The sequence below is a fragment of the Mandrillus leucophaeus genome, unplaced genomic scaffold, assembly GCF_000951045.1.
Source record: "Mandrillus leucophaeus isolate KB7577 unplaced genomic scaffold, Mleu.le_1.0 Scaffold690, whole genome shotgun sequence".
In the NCBI taxonomy this organism is placed as follows: Eukaryota; Metazoa; Chordata; class Mammalia; order Primates; family Cercopithecidae; genus Mandrillus; species Mandrillus leucophaeus.
In genome coordinates this window covers 189,320-204,835 of record NW_012107475.1, presented here as the reverse complement: position 1 = coordinate 204,835, position 15,516 = coordinate 189,320, and the positions used below count along the sequence as shown (strand labels likewise).

At 38.7% G+C, this 15,516-nt stretch overlaps 1 protein-coding gene across 1 annotated transcript in view; it reads left to right on the top strand.

The window, feature by feature from the left end:
• Positions 1-15,516, top strand: part of MCHR2 (melanin-concentrating hormone receptor 2) — a 73,866-nt gene that overhangs the window by 343 nt on the left and 58,007 nt on the right. The window lies entirely within an intron of this gene.

Here is a 15,516-nt window from a genome sequence, read left to right as displayed (position 1 = left end):
AACGGCCTGGCGCCAGCTCCACCAGTCGCCCCTCCCCGGGGCTGGCTTGCCGGTAGTGTCTGATTATTGGGGGATCCCTCTCCATCCCAGAAGGTACAAAGTTTGGCTCTGTGGAGGCACCTCCGCCACGGAGCGGGGCGGGTGGGTGGCCGGCTAGTTTCGTACTCGGCAAAGAAAATGGAAACACAGGTGGGAAAAGAAAGAGGGAGTGGCTTTCCGGGAAGCAGCGGCCCGGACCGAGACCGCTGGAGCGCACGGGGCTAGTTCATCCCGGCTCTCCATGGGGACTAAAGAGGCTGAACTAAAGTGGCGAAGGCGAGGAGGCGATCACTGGCTTGTTTGCTGAGAGTTCGGGAAGGCTTTTTTGAACTAGAAAAGACAAATTTAGTTCTTCCTCCAGGTAGATCCCCGTGTCTCCTGTACGTGCCTACGGACGGACTTCTGTGAAGCCCCCCTTCCCACTTAGTTAACTTAGTTAATATTACTCCTCTGTCACAGGACTCCTGCATGGTCAGGTCATCTGCACTCCTCAATGGCCCTAGGGAAGTTAGCTGTCAGAGAACTGGGGAGGGGGGCAGGAGGTAGCCTAGGCCCTTGCAACTCAGCTGGGGTTTCTGACAGCCTTTGAAAAACTCTTTCTAAAAATGTGCTTCTTGTATTTTTTTAATGAGGCTTTGCCCCAAAGCCTAATATCTTTCTTTGAGGTGGAATCTTCTTATTAAAATGGTCCTGAAGCTACCACTAAAGAATCAGGCATGAACATAAAATCGTCTGGATTTGAGAAATGCGCAGGTATTTCATAGAACTTAGCTCAGCGCAAATGCGGAGGCAGTCTGTTTTCAATGAATGTTTTCTAACTTCTTAATATTGCATTTTTCTACTTAAATAATAACCTGTTTGTTAGTATAACTTAGTGGGTAGAGATGAGGGGGGAATACTGACTGGCTGGAAATGACTGAATTTGGTTGGTAACCCATTATATGTGTTTCATTTGGATCACAACATCTGTTTAAGGTCACAATTGAATTGGCCTTTTGCAGAGCAGACATGCCCTCACTTATTGTCTTATGGCTGTGACAAGATAATTACAAGGGCAATGTTATTCGACTCTTAGCCTAACACAGACTATTAGACTGCACAAAGCATTCCAATTCCAAGAAAAAAGTTTTTCAAGCCTGGGGAATAAAGTACCACCAATGTACAGGCCACTGAATGTTTTTGAAATATTAATGTAGATAGTTAGACAGAGATTGAATAGGGAAGGAAAAGCCACCAGGCACTTTAAAGAGGAGCCAGGAACAATCCTACAGGTCCAAGATGCTGTGAGAGAACCAGTTTCATTTTTAGTGTCAGCCTGGCTCTCCTCAAAAACTAGAAATAGATTTTGAGGGGAGGTCTGTTATGTATACTGCTAAGTCCAGTGTCTATTTTGAGAGGCGAGCCTGTAGATTTAACCCAAGTCGTGGGCTAAATGCACAAGAGGCAGCAATTATCCTACCAGACACCCAAACTCCCCAGCCTAGCACTTTAGTCCTAGAGTTGGGTGGGCAGGGTGGGGAGCCTCCTCCTTCACAGTACCTTTGGATGCCCATTAGACCTATGGTCCAGGACTGTCAAGTCAGAGGTCCTAGATGCCCTGCAAGGGACAGTCACAGCTTCCACTCCACAGGGATGGAAAATGCCCCTGTGCCCTCAAGATGCCGGGATGCCTCTGCCTTCCGCAGTGACACCCCCTCACCCAGCATGACTCCTCTTCCTTCAACCCAGCCGGAAGAAACCCAAGCCATCACTTATTCAGTCTCCAATTTACTCACCTCCAATCCCTTATGTATTTATTTTTAACATTCTGATTCTAAAACGTGAAATGAAATAAATACCGGTGGGGAAAATAGAGCAAAGTTGGAAATGAGAAGAAGAACCTTCTTCATGCCTCAGGGCTGAAGAAAAGAAAAACACTTTTGTCAAGAGCCTGCCCTGTTTTAGGCAATGTTCGGATGCTTCATTTCATTAAATCCTCACAATAACTGTGTAGAGAGTATTATTCCCACCTCACCTATGGGGAGACTGAGGCTCAGACAGGTTGGTGACTACTTAAAGTCACACTGCTAAAAATGACAGAGCTAAGATTAGGCCCAAATTTGTCAAATTCTTCTAGGAAGGCAAGTATGGTTTGCTGGTGAGGGCTGTCAGGGAAAGCCCAAGTAGCTCTGTCCTCCAGCTCCATCTGTCTTCCAGCTTCCCTGAGGAGGATGAGCTGAGGCTGAATCTGCCAGAAGCTGTGCCTGGAGAGCATGTGTTCACCGCTAAGGTCTCCTACGGAGATCCTGGGCCCCACAGGTTGCTCTGCTCCCCTCTTTTCCCCACTCTTTATCTCCATGCCTGCACCTTCTCACTCCTCTGACCCCAAACTGTTTGATGCTACAATTCCAGAATCATTGGCATATGCCCTTTCTCTCCCTAGGGTTACCACCCTTTCACCACATGCCTGGGTTTCTCCTTTCTGTCCCATCCCAACATTATTGGGAATGTCATAAAGACGCCTCCAAATAAAGCAGGAGATGCATATGTAAGGACGTGCTAGATGTGGCTCCAAGGTGTGAAGAACCGAGGGCCTGGAGCTTCCAAGCCGCTGATGCCCTGATCAGGGTGGGAAGGAGGAGAGGTGGATGCTGAGGTCTTGGGCAGGGCCCAGTATTGGGACTCCTCTATCTTGGTGAAGGGCAGGAAGATAAGGAAAAAAAAATGTAGAGAGACAGAAAGAAGAGGAGACAGAATTATGCAAATGGCTTTTATCCAGGGAAAAGTTTATGATTATAGAAAAGTTTTTAAAAATTAGATTGATTGTGTAAAATTAATGCTGATGAAATGACAGTCTTTTGTAAATTCTGTATGACTTACAGCTAACTGCCATGCAGCTCAGTAACAATTGTGTATTTCATTAAATACAGTTCCAAATAAGTTCACCGTACATTTTACTTAATTAACATACATTTTTAAATCTTTCTATACTCTCAGGACTAATAAAGTTTCTCTTGAATACTAGCTCCTGGTATGATTATCAGATCATCATTGAGGTAAATAAATACACGCACACACATACAGGGTAAATAATGTGTTTATCCTATGACTCTAACATTCAGAGAGACATAGATGGAAATCACGCTTTATGAGAAAAAGTTTTATCTTTGGGATTTGTATTAAGCATGTAAAATATTGGCAAAGTTTTTACTGTGCTGAACTCAAGTCTGATACATTTAGTAGCTCATTACTCCAATTTTAATGTAGGGTTGCAGAACACTGAAGTCTCATAACTTGGGTCCTACCTTGTTCCAAATATACCTGACATCCCACACCTTCTAAATAATTGAGCTAATTCATTTACAATGCTCTGCTCAATTTCAGTAAGATGGAATTTAGTTTTTGTTTTGTTGTTTAAAGCCAATGAACTTGCAAATGTACTTGGTTGAAAATGCCTTTTAATCTTAGAAATGAAAAAAAAGATTATGTATTGCTACTTTAAAAATCTAGGTGAATTTTTTTCTCCGACTAAAATTCTTCAGAAATTTAAAAGAAGCTGCTGTCTTTGAGGGAGATTATTTCACAGAACACACATAAAAACATTTTTTAAATAAAAATGTTATAAAATTATGAACTATTAAGGTATTTATTCCATAAATTCTGCCTAAAATATTTTATATTTCCAAAAAGTGGAAGGGGAGTACAGTTTGTTCTTTATAGAAAGCCTCTATATCAGAGACATATGTAATGTTCTCGAAATATTTCTTGATTCTTTCAAGCAGCAGTGATGACTTATTAAACAAGGTCTGTGTAGCTCTACAGGAGCAGTTTGGGACCCTAAAGAGAGAGGAAACATTTCAGGGGGACCATTGTTCCCATTGTCTTCTCAGGGTAGAGGTCAAAGGTCAAAACATTATTTTAGAGCCTGACACAACTGGGTTTAATTTTTGGCCCTACTTACAGAGGAACCTGAGCAATATCCTTACCCTCTTAGCCTCAGTATTTTCTTTGGCAAAATGAAGATAATACTGGTATTTGCCTTTGATCTGACTGAATTTTGAGTGAGGTAATGTACATAAGGTACTTAATACAGTATCTGGCACATTACAAACATTCTATAAATCTTGCTTAAAATTGGCACTTTACCTCTTTATCTTGGTTTTAATGTCTTCCTTCATGAAAATCTAGGCAATATTTTTTTAATTTGATATTTTTTTAATTTGATTTTGATTTGATTTTAATTTAATTTGATTTTAATTTAATATTTTTTAATTTGATTTGATTAATAATTTTTTAATTTATTTTTTAATTTAATATTTTTTTTTAAATCTGAGGCTCAAGTGATCCTCCTGATGGGTAGTAATTTTAAACCTGTGGTGTATTTCATATGATCTTAGACCCTCTTTCAGCCATTTGAAATGCTTTTTTTTAACCTGTGTTTAATATTTATTTTTCTCGTAGGAGTCATAGGTGTTTTCATAAATATGACTATCTACATGCATGTGGGTAAACATCCATTTAGCTCATGGAGACATTCAAGCTGGTCTCTTAATTGACTCATAAAGGCCTTGAGAAGCTAACATTAGTCATAAATAAATACTACCTGATGGCCATTCTGGAAGAGAAACCTAGTGTGCCATTCATTATATGGAAAAAGGTATATGCCTGCTGGTAGCAACGTATGCCCAATAACAATCAACTGTTAGAAGATGCATGTAAAAAAGATGGACTGATGTGTCTTCTCATCCTCCATAGTATTTAAGAATGTTCAAAAGTGAGAGGTAGAGGGTAAAAGGAAGGTCTTTCTGTTCTATTTCTACCTATGACAAATGTTGTTGGTTGATAATCTCATTTTTCCTTGCCTTGAATTTGGGTGGCTCTGAGCTTCAGGCAAGTCTGTGTCCATTTCTAGCCCCATGGGGGAGGATGAATTGAGATTACTTTAGACCAATTACTGTAATTGCAGTCCTCCTACCAATGCAATGATTGGTGTGGCAGAGAGCATGTGACACAATTCCAGCCATGATACTTGTGGACCAGTGTGCAAAACAGCTGCTGGGAAAGGATTGCACTTTCTTTAAAATGTCCACAAAGAAGGGATGGTCCTTTCTGGCTTTTATTGTGCTTACATGACGATGAGCATGAGCTGCTGTAATCATCTGGTATCCCTGTGGGGACCATCCTTGGAAAATATTTGTGTGCTGAGGATAGCTGCAGTGGAAAAGAATGAAAAGACCTGGACTCTTATGTCACTATTAGGCCACTGAAATAAGCAATCTTGAAAGTACCACCCTATCTTCCCCTGTGAAAGTCTACCCTATGGACTTCACTGTTACGTTTAAGCTATTTAGGGCTGGTCTTCTGTAACTGACAGCTGAAGACAACCCAAATGATTTACACGCCAGCCATAGAGAACCAAATCAGAAAACTCTTGCAATGAATCCATCCCTTGGGACATCAAATGAGTTAAATATTCTGTTGAAGTCTGTGGCTGCCTTAGTTCCAGAGATGCAAATAATCCCTAATGATTTTTAACTTAGCCTCCTGTTTTAATGCATTTTTGAAGAAATGATTAACCCTCTATAGACTTGTTGGTCTCTTGTTTCCTTTTCTTTTCTTTCAATATTGGCCTGCCAATCTTATCAATAAAAAAAAATAACCTTTTGTGCCCACATGAAAAATTTTAAAACTGTTTATTTTGGGGTGCTAATGAAGTGAATTCAGTCTCTTTTATGTGTTTATCCATTTATTTCAATTTTTATTGTTTCTTTTTAACTCTTAATTTCTTATATTTTGCTTACTTTTTCTGTGTACTGTCTTGATCTCTTTTGCTTTCAGTGTAGTTTTAAGTGTATGTGTGTATGTGTGTGTATGTAGACTTTTGGAAGAAGCATAATGTAGTGGAAAAAGCATGGAATGTTGTGTCAAACTTTGGTTTAAATCCTGACTCTGTTACCTAATTTTTGTATAGTTTTTGACAAATTCCTTAACCCAAAGTAAAAAGAATGGTGGCGAGCATGGAATGTATTTAATTGTAGAACTAATCCTAAAGCAAAGGTGGGGATTTGGATGGCATATTATATGCTGTGAAAAATTTTAATTACCTAACCAAATAAATTGGTTTAAATACCTAACCAAAACTGGAAGAGGAAGAGGGAAAGAAGGTGAAAGGTAGAGTAAATTCACTTATGGCCTTGTGTAATATGTCTGAGTCAAAGGATATACTGACAAAACAAGCATTTAAAGTATAAGGATTAGCCGGGTGCAGTGGCATGGGCCTGTAATCCAAGCTACTCAGGAGGCTGAGGTAGGAGAATCGCTTGAACCCAGGAGGTGGAGGCTGTGGTGAGCTGAGATCACACCACTGCACTCCAGCCTGGGCAACAGAGCAAGACTCCCTCTCAAAAAATAAATCAATACAATACAATACAATACAATACAATACAATACAATACAATACAATACAATACAATACAATGCAACACAATACAGTATAAGATGTACAAAGCTAAAACTAAAAATATATTATGTTGAGCAAAATTCAGCAGTGGAGGGCCAGAGGAAAAAAGCAAGGAAGGGGAAATATGCCAATGCTATCATTTCCTTTTTTTATTTTTATATATTTAGGGGTCCACGTGCAGTTATGTTACGTGGATATATTTCATAGTGGTGAAGTCTGGGGCTATTAGTGTACCCATCACCCAAATAGGATATATTGTACCCAATAGGAATTATTTCATCCCTCACCTATCTCCCACCTTCCCACCTATTAGAATCTCCATGTCTATTATTCTTCTCTGTATGTCCAGGTGTACCCATTGTTGAGCTCCCACTTATAAGTGAGACTATGTGGTTTTTGACTTTCTGTTTCAAGTCATTTCAATTAGAATAATGGATTCCAGTTCCGTCTATGTTGCCATAAAAGACATTATTTCATTATCTTTTGTGACTGAGTAGGATTCCATAGTATACATATATACCACATTTTCTTTATCTGCCCATCAGTTGATGGACACTTAGGTTGACTGCATGACTTTGCTAATGTAAATAGCATTAGATAAACATGCAAGTGTAGGTGTCTTTTTGATACTTGATTTCTTTTGGGGCGAGGGGTAGATACCCAGTGGTGGGATTGCTATATCAAAGGGTAGTTCTTTTTTTAACTCCTTGAGAAATCTTCATACTGTTTTCTGCAAAGTTGTACTAATTTACATTTCCACTAACAATGTATAAGTATTTCTTTTCTCTGCATCCTTCCCAATATCTGTTGGTTTTTGACTTTTTAACAATATTCATTCTGGCTGGTGTAAGATGGTATCTCATTATGGTTTTAATTTGCATTTTTCTGATGATTAGTGATATTGAGCATTTTTTTCATATGTTTTTTTGCCATTTGTATGTCTTCCTTTGAAAAATGTCTGTTCATGTCCATTCCTTGCTTTTTAATAGGGTTATTTTTGTTTTTTGTTTTTTGTTTTCCTGTTGATTTGTTTCAGTTCCTTGTAGATTCTGAATATTAACCCTTTGCCAGATGCAATGTTTGCAAATATTTTCTCCTATTCTGTAGGTTGTCTGTTTACTCTGTTGATTATTTCTTTTGATGTACAAAAGCTTTTTAGTTTGATTAAATCCCATTTGCCTATTGTTTTTGTTGCATTTCTTTTTGAGGACTTAGTCATAAATTCTTTGCCTAGGATAGTCCAGGATAGTTTTACCTAGGTTTTCTTCTAGGATTTTTGTAGTTTCAGGTCTTACACTTAAGTCTAACCAATTTTGCATTAACTTTTGTATATGCTGAGAGATATGGGTCCAATTCCATTCTTCTGCATATGACTATTCAATTTTCCCGGTACCACTTATTTAATAGAGTGTACTTCCCTAGTGTATGTTTTTGTCAGCTTTGTCAAAGATTATTGGTTGTAGAGGTATGTGGTTTTACTTCTGGGTTCTCTGTTCTGTTCCATTGATCTGTGTGTCTGTTTTTATGCCCATATCATGCTGTTTTGGTTACTATAGCCACAGTATAATTTGAAGTCAAGTAACGTGATATCTCTAGATTTATTCTTGTTTGTTTAGTTATTACTTTGGCTATTCAGACTCTTTTTTGGTTTCTTATGAATGTTAGCATTGCTTTCTCTAATTCTCTGAAGAATGATACTGGTAATTTGACAGGAATTTCATTTAATCTGTAGATTGCTTTGGGCAGTTTGGTCATTTTAATGATACTGGTTCTTCCAATTCATAAGCATAGGATGCTTTTCCATTTGTTTGTATTATCTCTAATTTCTTTCATCAGTGTTTTGTAGTTATTTTTGTAGAGCTCTTTTAACTCCTTGGTGAAATCTATTCCTAGGTATTTTATTTTATTTTGGTAGCTATTGTAAATGGGATTGAGTTGATTTGGTTCTCAACTTGATCATTATTGGTATAGAAATGCTACTAATTTTTGCACATTGATTATGTATTCTGAAACTTTACTGAAGTCATTTATCAGATCTAGGAGTCTCTTCAAGGAGTCCTTAGGGTTTTCTAGGCATAAGATCATATCATCAACAAACAGAAATAATTCAACTTATTTTTTTCTGATTGGATGACTTTTCTTTCTTTGTCTTGACCGCTTGCCCCAGCTAGGACTTTCAGTACTAAGTTTGAATAGTAGTGGTTAAAGTGGGCATCCTTGTATTGTCCCAGTTCTAAGAGGGAATGCTTTTAACCTTTCCACATTCACTATGATGTTAGCTATGGGTTGCCATATGTAACTTTTATTATTTTGAGGTAAGTTCCTTCTAAGTCTAGTTTTTTGAGGGTTTTTATCATGAAGTGATGCTAGATTTTACTGAATGCTTTTTCTGCATCTATTGAGATTATCACAGGGTTTTTAAAAATTCTGTGTATGTGGTGAGTTACATATGAAAGAACTAAAAGATAATATCTAAACAATTAAAGTCTAAAAGTAGCATGTAAAATTAAACAAAGGTAACCTATAAAACAAAAATATACATTTTCCTAAACATTGTTAAAAAACAAAAAGACACCATGAAAAATGTAGAGAAATGAATGTTTCTCTTTCATGTATAAGTGTGTATATATATATATATGTATACATGTGTATGTGCATGCATGTGTGTATAACAAGACAAAATATGAAATACTTCTGGACGTCTTTATTATGGCAAGTTAATGAATACCCTTTATGTTTAAGCCATTTGTATAGAGTTTTTTGAAACTAGCAAAGACATCCCAAATGATTCACCTGCCAGCTAAAGGATACCTAATCAGAAGCCCCTTGTAAAGAGTCCAATCCTTCCTTCCAGAGCTAAAAACAAACATATCTGTTATTATGATAGACGCAAAGGAGTTAAATTCTATCTCTATTATTGGAAAAAGAACTTCAAATTTGTTTATAATGGAATATCCAACCCTATGCTGTAGATAAGAAACATCCCTTAAATAAAGCAGTTCAGAAAGGTTGAAAAATAAAAATATAGGCAAAGGTGTATCAGATAAATGCAAACGTAGGCACACTTTTTAAATAACAGATGAGCATCATGTCAAGGAAGTCAAGAGAAGAGAGTGTTTCAAGGAAGACATTTGCAATGATGTTGGATGTTGCCAGGAAACCAACTGAAATAAGGACAAAGAAGAATTACTTGGATTTAGCCAACAGTAAGATTGAGTAACCTTGAAAACAATGGTTTTATTAGAGTGGTGAGACAAAAGCTTGAATGTGATGATTTCAAATTCTTTTTGGGGGAACAATTAGGATCAGGCTTGCTTCAGAAAGTTCAGAGTAGTGGGCAGGTCCATTTAATGAAATAGTATGTATAGGGCCTAGTAAAGGAAAGATAATTGACATGCATATTCTGCTAGCTCAGATGGCTTTTTGAGACCTAATTCTACTTGTGACATCCTCTGTAGACAAACATCTAAGTATGAGGACTCAGGAGTGAAAACAGTTCTTTTCCAAGAGTTGCTGCTAACCCCATGGCAGGGACTGGGCACGGTGACTCGCACCTGTAATCCCAGCACTTTGGGAGGCCAAGGATGGAGGATCACTTGAGCCCAGGAGTTTGGGACCAACCTGGACAACATGGTAAAACGCTGTCTCTATAAAAATACCAAAAAAAAAAAAAAAAAATTAGCTGGGCATGGTGGTGCACTCCTGTAGTCCCAGCTCCTCAGGAGTCTGAGGTGAGAGGATTACTTGAGCCTGGGAAGTTGAGGCTTCAGTAAGCCATGATCGCACCACTGCACTCCAGCCAGGGCACCAGAGCAAGACCCTGTCTCTAATAATAATAAGATAAAACAAAACAAAACAAAAAAAAACAAAAACATCATGGCTGGCACCAGCCACATATACCTTAAGAAAGACCAGTCTCACCAAGACAGTGCTCTGTCTTGAGTCCGAAAGGGAGAAAGGGAGCATCTAGTGTCACTTTCTATTTGTCTCAGCATCTAATAAGTAACTTCTTTCCCTAACATCTAATATTTGAGTGCTCAGTTTGATCAGCCTGCGTCAGAGGTTTAGGGAGAAAGGAAAAAGCCACTTCCCCATCAAAAGTTCATTGTCCAAATCATGGCACCCATAATAGCACCCCAATTAAAATTAGGTGTTTTTTTTTTTTTTTTCTGGAGAGTAGGTCTCAATCTGTTGCCGAGGCTGGAGTTCAGTGGTGCAATCTCAGCTCACTGCAACCTCCACCTCCCGGGCTCAAGCGATCCTCCTGTCTCAGCCTCCTGAGTAGCTGAGACTACAGATGGGCACCACCACACCTGGCTAATTTTTTTTTTTTTTTTTTTTTTGTAGAGACAAGGTTTTGCCATATTGCCCAGGCTGGTCTCGAACTCCTGACCTCAAGTGTTCTGGCTGCCTCAGCCTCCCAGAGGACTGGGATTATAGGCATGAGCCACTCTGCCCGGCCCCAGTTAAAATTGTTTTATACATCAATGTTAGATTTCTGAACAGCCATCCTGAGTAGGGTTGGGGAAGGTGGGTTGATGTGAGTCATTAACTGAGGCTTAATTTAGGAGGCAGATTTGAAATGGACCACGAAAGACTGAAAAGGAATTTTGTCAAAGTGGGAGACAAGGCTGCCATAACTGCAGTGAGAACTAATGAAGGAAGCAGTGAAGCTGTGAGGAGGAAAACCTGAAATTCCATCTGAATAGAACAGAGACAGGTAGGGAGCAGAGGGTTTAGGGAGATGTGAAATCAGAATCTAGAATATGGAATTAGATACAAGATATATGGGAAGTTGTCGGGAGGGATAAAGTCGACAAGCATTGTGTTGAGCTTACGCCATGTGTTTACAGTAGCTAGCAGTTTTGGGGAAGTGCATGTAAACACACAACTAATAATTATGAGGTATGTGTAAAACCTGAGAGTATATAGAAAGGGGAGACTCGCAGAGCTGGAATTAATCACCGACTGTTTCTTAGAGGTGAGCCATTTCTGAAAAGAAGAGCTTTCCACATCAACAAGGAAGGAAAGAGACTTTCATGCAGACAGAACTTGAGAGAAAGCACAGCTATGAAATGAATAGTAACAGCAGTGATAACCAACACATTTCCTAGTTGTCGTGTGCCAAGTGCCTTACATCTCATTTCCTCGCAACAGCCTTATGCAATGAGTTATATTATTCCCATTAAACAGATAGGAAACTGAGTTCACGAAATAGGTTAATGAATTTGACACTGTTCTCAATCCTTGTAGGGTAGAACCTGGATTCATCCCCAACATCTCCATGTTTAACCACACATACCACTTGCCAGATCCCCACAGAGAAGGAAGATTTTCCCAGAGGCCAGACTCCAGTTTTCAGGAAAACAGCTCCAGTCACAAGCCAATGTCCAGTAGTGAAACATGTTTTTTCTTATGGCCACCCTCTTCTTTGTGCTTGAAACTCTTACCCCACAGGGAAGTGTTTAGCAGAAAAGTACCAGTCAGTTTTATCTCAACTCTAATAAGACATTTTTGTTTTTTGCCTTCAATCTAGAATGTTACATGATAGACATAGGATTGCTAAGTTAATGTTTGGACCACAGCATAGGACAATCTGTACTTTTAAAGTAAAAATAGTTACAATAATAATAATAAATTAATAAGCAAAAGGACTGACAGCTAGAAAAACCTCTAGGTGCTTATTTTTACTATGGTTGATTTCTGATTGTCAAAGTAAAATGTCTCTTATTTTATAAGCATTTGACCTATTTGAAAGATATGAAGATTATCTAAGGATTTTTCTTTTGTTAAATTTGCAACCCTGCTTTGACATCCACTCAAATATGTAATAACTTTTTATCATAAAACCTGCAGCAGAAATGAATGCTAATATTTTCATGCAATCCTTCTGGGATTGCAGTGTCTGAATGGATTTATCTTTTCTTTGATGTTTTTGGAGCTAGTTTCATATAATCAGTACCTGTCAGTGGAGCACTGAATATTGGCAGAATAAAAAATGATTCCCCTTTCTCATTGCTATTAAATACCTCACTCCCAGTTTTAAGTCATCCATAATTTGATCCAGCAGTGAAGATCCCAATACAGAGGGTATTTTATGTCGATGGTAGATCTGGTCCTTGGAAAGGTTATATCTCGAAAATTATGTTTTTCTGTCTCTGTCACTCTCCTCTCTTTCACTCACTCTCGCGCACTTGTGTGCATGTGCGTGAGCGCGCACACACACACACACACGCTTTCACATTGAAGTTTTTCAAGTCCATCCCATTGACTATGTGGGCAGCTCTTCCCTGCGTCTCAGAAGGCTACTGGATGAACCATAGTTCTATAGAACTATCTTGACCTCTGAAAGCTTCCCCCAGGCTCTCAGAACTGGATCTGACCAGGACATTAGCAGAAACAACTTCAGTCTCAGCTTGCCCTGACTTGGCAACCAGATGGTCCCAAGTAAAATTATTTTTCCTTAAAGTGAGCTTAGTCCAGATTCAGTGGAGCACATGGCCTTCTTTTAAAACATCTCACTCATCCCCATAGGTGAGACTGTGATGCTGGAAAAATTTATATGTGTACCTGAGAATTAGTGTTTAACAAGGGCCCATAGCAGGTCGAGTAAAGTGTGCTAGTGTACTTTTAGAATGTTTACTTTCTCATTAATTTATAGAAAAACTACAAAACAGAATAATCATCTTGTAAGTTGAAATGATCAAATTAAACAAAGATCTTTAACAAGAATGTGTCACCAAGTTCATATGGGAGTACTTTAATGCTAGCAAATTTCAACAACAAACAACTCACTTCACAAAATAAAGGCTTGTAGATCAGTTGAGCAAAGTGCGAAGTCATTGAAAAATTTTTTTTCTTCTTAATTTAACTGTCTCTGCAAAGGAGCATACATTTTTCAAAAATTTTCTTCTTTAAACCTATTAAAAGATCCCTCCTCATGGAATTCTTAAAAGGGATATAAGGTAAATCAGAATTAGATTAATTAAAGGATATTAAATTAGCAACAATGTAAATAATCACTGTATGAATTGTTGTCAAGGATATTCTCTGTAGTCAGCTTTCCCAGGCAGCTTTGCCCAAGACAAGTAGGAGGCACAAATACAAATCACATATGTAATCTTAAATTTTTTAGTAGCCACATTTAAAAGTAAAAAGAAACAGGTGAAATTAATTTTAATAATACATTTAATTGACCCTATTCTAGTAAAAATTTTATTTCCATGTGTAATCAATATAAAGTAATTATTAAGGATTTATTTTACATTTTTTACACTTAGTCTTCAAAATCAAGTGCGTATTTTATACTTACTGCACACCTCAATTCAGACAAGCCACACTGCAAGAGCTCAATAGCCACATGTTGCTAGTGGCTACTGTGGTTGTAGGGAAGTTCAATGGAACATGCATACTGTGCTGCTATCTTAGGTGATAGGAAAAAAGAAAGATGAATAAAACATGACTCCTGCCCTCAGTGAGGGCGAAGTACAGGGATTCTTTCAGGCTGGGACAGTTTCTTTCCTTGGGTGTACAGTGCTGCATCTATGGACCTTTCTGCCAATTAGAGACTCTCTGTGTTCCCAAGTCACCGGACTCCCATAATGTCAGAAAATGGGCATAATGTGCTGATTTTATTAAAACAAGACGCTCTACCACTATCAACTGAAAAACTGTTTTAATAAATACACCAACCTATAATGTCTGTGAAGTAAATGATATTCCCCATCCAACCCACCTCCCTCCGTCCCACCTCCCACCACTTGGATGTGGCACCTTTGAGCAGTGCACAACCTGCATCGCCATACCAGAAGACCTGCTTATTCCCTTTGCCTAGTACTGGCCATGGCACCTTTTCATTTCCCCAGTTCTTCCCCTGCCTGTACTCCAACCAACATCAGAACAGGGCTGTCTAATTAAAAGCCCACTAACGATCTCACACTGACTGCGGCACAAACTGTGAAGCAGGGTACATTTTTTTGGTGTCCTAGCCTTTTGTAGCCACCCCCAATGTGCTATCATCCTCTTTCAGGGAGGGCCAACGGATGAGCTGTTCTCCTGAAGAACTGTCTTGACCTCCCATAGCCTCTTCCAGACTCTATAAGATGGGCAAGTCTAGGAAATGTCCTCTTAACACAACCTGCTTTCAGAGGAGAGTCAGATGGCAGTCCTTAATTCTATATCATGCATTGAATACAATACTTAATCATTCTCAGGGGTTTTCACATTATAAGCACCATTTGTACTATGGAGATGAAAGTCTACATTCTCAGTTAAATTAATGTCAGATAAGTAAGAGGTGGGGCATCTCCCTGGAGCTGCTGAAATGCTGCTAATCAAGTGGAAACTTACCTTGCCTCTGATTGTGGCCCTGCCAGAGAGGCCCATCAGCTGCATTTTCTTCCTTTGCGTTCCTCTATACCTTTGCCACATGATGTTGGGATCCCTGTTTATATTGATTCTTAAAGTGTTTTTTCCCCTTGCCTGCTCAGTTCGTGGGTATAATTTTTGAGTTTACCTCATATTCTAAGTATTTATGTTGTTTGTACTAGTTTCCAGAAAAGCAGTGATATGGTCAAAGATTGAATATTAACATCATAAATTACACTTATTATCTAGCAAACTTTATTATGGTTGAACTAGCTAGCAGTAGTCTTTTTTTTTTAAGTTTTAGGGTACATGTGCATAACGTGCAGGTTTGTTACATATATATACATGTGCCATGTTGGTGTGCTGCACCCATTAACTCATCGTTTACATTAGGTATATCTCCTAATGCTATCCCTCCCCCATCCCCACAATAGGACCCGGTGTGTGATGATCTCCTTCCTGTGTCCAAGTGATCTCATTGTTCAATTCCCACCAATGAGTGAGAACATGCGGTATTTGGTTTTCTGTTCTTGCGATAGTTTGCTGAGAATGATGGTTTCCAGCTGCATCCATGTGCCTACAAAGGACACAAACTCATCCTTTTTTATGGCTGCGTAGTATTCCTGGTGTATATGTGCCACATTTTCTTAATCCAGTCTGTCACTGATGAA